The following is a 6,000-nucleotide window of genomic DNA, read 5'->3' on the forward strand; positions in this document are numbered from 1 at the left end:
GTTTATACCTTCCTTGCCTTAGATGTTCTTTTGTCAGTAACTAAAATGGTTGATACAAAATCATTTAAATTGATATGAAGAATAAACCTCATTGTTTAAGAAAATAGGTAATATGTAACACCCAAGGTGAGTGAGTGTTGAATGCTCTGGATTTTAAAACCTCTAACAGAATCTTTAAGATCAAGAGATCCAAAATGATCAAAGAAATAATGATTGCATTTGGAATATATTCCCTAATTTAATACCAACAGGTCAGTGGTCTGGAATTCTTAGTCAAATGCAATTTTGATTTGGGTAAAATCACTATTAAACAGTCACTACAAAGATACAGTTGCCGGAAAAAACTCAGTTGCTGGAGAGGAAGGAAACCGATCAGGGATTTCACCATGAGGCCAATGGTGACTTTAAAACAGTTACAGAGTTTAATGGCTGTGATAGGATAAAATGGAGGATTGATCAACAACATTGTAGTTCCACCACAATATTAACTTTATTGATAGAGTGAAACGAAGGAAGCCTGTTCAGAATACAAATATCCCAAAACATGCATCTTGTTTGCAAGAAGGCACTAAGTAATACTGCAAAGAAATGTGACAAAGCAATTCACTTTTTGTCATGAATACTGTCACATCTGCTCTTGCTATGACCTCTGGTGTTCATCCGGTGTCTTCTTGACCTGCAGTTACTCCCCCTGAACACTCTCTCTCCCTCTCCCTCTCTGTGTGATTGTGTGGTTGGAGACAGGTGTGCTGGAGTCAGAGCAGATCCCTACCAGCTGCAACTCGTTCCATAATCAAGACCTCTACAAATACTCAGTCCTGCCACTTCCACTCTGCCATATTGTAATCTCTGCTCAGTCAGTTCATGATTCTAGCCATTTATGATTATTCAAGATCATGTTATGCTGCTGTGCCTGTTTCCCTGCCTGACCCTCTTTGACCCTGTTTATCTTCTCATTGCAGTTACCTCTCTGGCTCCTGTTCCACATCTCACCGCCCAACTACATTGCTCTGGATTTTACTCCCCACCACTACCTTGGATTCCCTCAGGACCTGTTTACCCTGTTCTACTCAGCTAAATCCAACCTCAGTCGCAACATCTGGTTTTTCTGCAACTTATCCGAGCTTCCCCGGATCTGCACTCCATATCTCGCTCTGTAACAATAAATATTTTGGTTCATTCATCCCTGTTTCCTCATCTGAGTCTGCTCTTGTGTTCCCCTGTGTTTCTCCGCTTAACAAATAAAGTGTTCAATTTGGATCAAATCCAATAAAACAAATACTAAGTACCACTCTTCATATTTTCAAGCATAGTGGTGGCTACATATTATGGGTTTGCTTTTAATCGTTAAGGACTGGGAAGTTTTTCAGTATAAAAAGAAAAGAAATGGAGCTAAGCACAGGAAAAATCTTAGAAGGAAATTTGGTTCAGTCTGCTTTCCACCAGACACTGGGAGATTAATTCACCTTTCAGCAGGATAATAACCTAAAACACAAGTCCAAATATACATTGGAGTTGCTAACCAAGAAGACAGTCAATGTTCCTGAGTGGCCGATTTACTGTTTTGACTAAAATCCATGTCAAGTCTACTCCCGCTCCCCTTCTCTGGTGCTGGTTGTCGCCAGTTTATTCATCTTAATTACACACACCTGCCAACTGGCAAGAATCTTCACTGACATTTTTAACTTGTCCCTGACTGATACCAACGTGTTTCAAGCAGACCACCATAGTCCCTGTGCCCAAAGACACTAAGGTAACCTGCCTAAATGACTACTGACCCCTAGCACTCAAGAAGTCTGTAGCCATGAAGTGCTTTGAAAGGCTGGTCATGGCTCACATCAACACCATTATCCCAGAAACCCTAGACCCCCCCAATTTGCATACCACCTCAACAGATCCAGAGATGATGCAATCTCTATTGCACTCCACACTGCCCTTTCCCACCTGGACAAAAGGAGCACCTAAGTGAGAATACTATTCATTGACTATAGCTCAGCGTTCAACATCATAGTGCCATCAAAGCTCATCACTAAGCTAAGGAACTCTGGGACTAAACACCTCCCTCTGCAACTGGATACTGGACTTCCTGATGGGCCGCCCCCAGGTGATAAGGGTAGGCAACAACACATCCGCCACGTTGATCCTTAACACGGGGGCCCCTCAGAGGTGCGTGCTCAGTCCCCTTCTGTTATCCCTGTTCACTCATGACTGCATGGCCAGGCATGACTCCAACACCATCATTAAGTTTGCCGATGACACAACAGTGGTAGGCCTGATCACTGACAACGATGAAACAGCCTATAGGGAGGAGGTCAGAGACCTGGCCGTGTGGTGCCAGGACAACAATCTCTCCCTCAACGTGATCAAGACAACAGAGATGATTGTGGACTACAGGAAAAGGAGAACTGAGCACACCCCCATTCTCATCGATGGGGCTGAAGTGGAGTAGGTTGAGAGCTTCAAGAGACTCACCTGGATTCCATCACCTTCCTGATTACATCCCCTATATCTGTCACTCCCTTTGGTTCTTTCCCCAGGTTTTATTGATTCTGTTCCTGTGTTTTATGTCTGTACCATACTCGTGTTTCTTGTTTTGTTCCATGTTTCATTTACTATTAAATTCACTCCCTGTACTTGCTTCCTGACTCATAGCGTACCCGTTACAATCCTGTTTGAAAATCTATGGCAAGACCTGAAAATGGTTGTCGAGCAATGAACAACAACCAATTTGACATAGAATGAATAATTTTTTAAGAATAACGGGCAAACGTTGCACAATCCAGGTGTGGAAAGCTCTTATAGACTTAACCAGAAAGACTTAAAGCTGTAATCGCTGCCAAAGGTGCATCTACAAAGTATTGACTCAGGGATGTGAATATTTATGTAAATTAGATATTTCTGTATTTAATTTTCAATAAATTTGCAAAATGGTCAACAACAAAAAATCGTAGTTTTGTCACTATGGGGTATTGTGTGTAGAAATCTATTTAATCCATTTTGAATTCAGGCTGTAACAACAAAATGTGGAATAAGTCATGAGCTGTGTTCGAATACCCATACTAACATACAGTATACTACACACTTAATGTGTATATACTACATACTATATACAATTAGTTAATTTTAGTATACTGTAAACGAACAATATCGTTTCAGCTGAAAGTACTAGAGCTTCACCTGTCTACCGGAAGTTGATGCCGTTGCTATGCAACCTCTTGCTAGCTTGTTAGCATAACAAATGACTAGCTAAACATTTTGCAATTTTGGTTGTGTTCGTAAATTCAATCTGGAGTGCCAGAGTGCGTTAACTGGCTAATGGTGGCTAGTTACTTCCAAAAACTATTTGAGAACACCTCACTTTACTCGCCCCAGCACAGCTGTTTAGGCTGTTTTTCATGTTATCCAGAGTGTTGGTGACTGGAACTGTGCTGCTGGCAACAATTTATGACACTTTTTTTTGCCAATGTTTACTGACCCCGGCCATATTTAACGGTGCGCGAGAGTGCTCTGAAATCAGAGTAGACAGCCAGAATTAACAATGTCCATTGAAAGCACAACGACTATACCACCTAGCTAAGAATGATGTGAATAATCGAGTCAATAAACGTTGGTTAGTTAGTTAGTTAGTTAGTTAGTTAGTTAGTTAGTTAGTTAGTTAGTTAGATAGCAGATACCGTAAATTCCGGACTATAAGCCGCAACTTTTTTCCCAGGCTTTGAACCTCGCGGCTTAAACAATGACGCGGCTAATATATGGATTTTTCACGCTTTCAATTTTTTTTTCTCCAAAAAAACACATCCTGTGATGTGCTCAGTTTTTTGGCGGCATGAAGCTTTCATTAGACCAATGAAATTGCCGAACGGGTTAAGGTCAAACAACTTTTTTGTTTACTGTTTAGGTTAAATCGAGCACTCTCAAACTTCCCATCATTCTGACTACGGTAGTCATTTTGTCACCCTCATCATGGCAAAGACACGGAGAAATGCATATGATGCAGCTTTCAAGTTGAAGGCGATTGATCTGGCTTTTGGAAAAGGAAATAGAGCTGCTGCATGGGAGCTTGGTCTTAATGAGTCGATGATAAGACATTGGAAACAGCAGCGTGAGGAATTGACTCAGTGCAAAAAAGACAACTAAAGCTTACTGCTAATTTTTAATTTTTTGTTACAAGCCGTGTTTCGTTAAAGCCTATTTATTTTTGTTACAAGCCGTGTTTTGTTAAAGCCTATTTATTTTTGTTACAAGCCGTGTTTCGTTAAAGCCTGTGTAAAGTTCATTTGTTTCAATGTACCGGTAGGCACCTGCGGCTTATAGACATGTGCGGCTTATTTATGTTCAAAATAATATATATTTTTTTAATTCAGTGGGTGCGGCTTATATTCAGGTGCGCTTAATAGTCCGGAAATTACGGTAGTTAATATACTGCCTGGCAAGTTCGATGTATTAGTATCCAACTAACATTAGGTAACTAGCTAACATACCGGTACATACTGCTGTAATTCTAAATGTAATAACATATATACAGTGCATTCGGAAAGTAGAGGCTTACTTTTTCCACATTTTGTTAGAGTACAGCCTTATTCTAAAATTGATTACATAAATGTTTTTCCTCATCAATCTACACACAATACCCCATAATGACAATGTGAAAAAAGTTTTTTTGAAATGTTTGCAGATGTATTAAAAATATTAAAACAGAAATACCTAATTTATAGAAGTATTCAGACCCTTTGCTATGAGACTCGAAGACGAGCACAGGTGCATCCTGTTTCCATTGATCAGCCTTGAGATGTTTCTATAACTTTATTGGAGTCCACATTTGGTAAATTCATATGATTGGACATGATTTGGAAAGGCACACACATGTCTATATAAGGTCACACAGTTGACAGTGCATGTCAGAGCAAAAACCAATCCATGAGGTCAAAGGAATTGCCCGTAGAGCCCCGAGACAGGATTGGGTCGAGACACAGATCTGGGAAAGGGTATCAAAACAAATCTTGCAGCATTGAAGGTCCCCAAGAACACAGTGGCCTCCATCATTCTTAAATGGAAGAAGTTTGGAACCACTAAGACTCTTCGTAGAGCTGGTCGCCTGGCCAAACAGCAATTGGCGGAGATGGTCACTCTGACAGAGCTCCAAAGTTCCTCTGTGGAGATGGGAGAACCTTACAGAAGGACAACCATCTCTGCAGCACTTTACTAATCAGGCCTTACTGGTAGTGTGGCCAGATGGAAACCACTCCTTAGTAAAAGTCACATGACAGCTAAATCATGCAAATAGAACTTGTCTGTATATAGCCGTATATAAGACAATTGCTGGGACTGCCCAGGCAGAGCTTCTGACTGACATATACTATGGTGCATTCAGTTGACTGGAACCTCTCCAGCGCGCAGGCAAATAAATGATGGTTACTTAAAATAATAATAATAATAATAAACAACTACAACAAAAATAAACAAATTAGAATAACAAATCAAATTATCTCTTGATAACTCCATAAGGAAATAATTGTATCACATAAGGTAAGGATAAAATAGAATAGCGACAGCTCTCTCTCTGTCCTTCTCGTGGCCCGAACATAGGACTATTTATAAATTATGCACATTTTCCTAATTATTTCTTTTTACATAGCCCATTAAAGAAACTATGTCTCCCTGTTCCTAGTGAGGGTGATCATGCCTCACCAGGAAGTCAGAACAGAGGTCAAAGTTCAGTCAGCCTTATTAAGCGAGTGATTGTTTTCCTGTACCTCAGACATTATTTAAAGATATTTCAAACAATTCAAACATTTTCTGTGTCAGATTTACATTGTGGTTTTCAGTACAGTTCTACTAATCAAGAGAATTTATGTGTGCAACCAAAACTCTGACTGTAGAAACTTGAATGTGTGTACAGCATCCTTTCTAACCTGGGGAAAAAAACACTAAAACCAAATAAAAATACCCCACACTTCTAAATCCAACAGAGTATTAACTACTAACAAATATGAATTAATA

This window comes from Salmo salar, chromosome ssa18 (genome assembly GCF_905237065.1).
Source record: "Salmo salar chromosome ssa18, Ssal_v3.1, whole genome shotgun sequence".
NCBI lineage: Eukaryota > Metazoa > Chordata > Actinopteri > Salmoniformes > Salmonidae > Salmo > Salmo salar.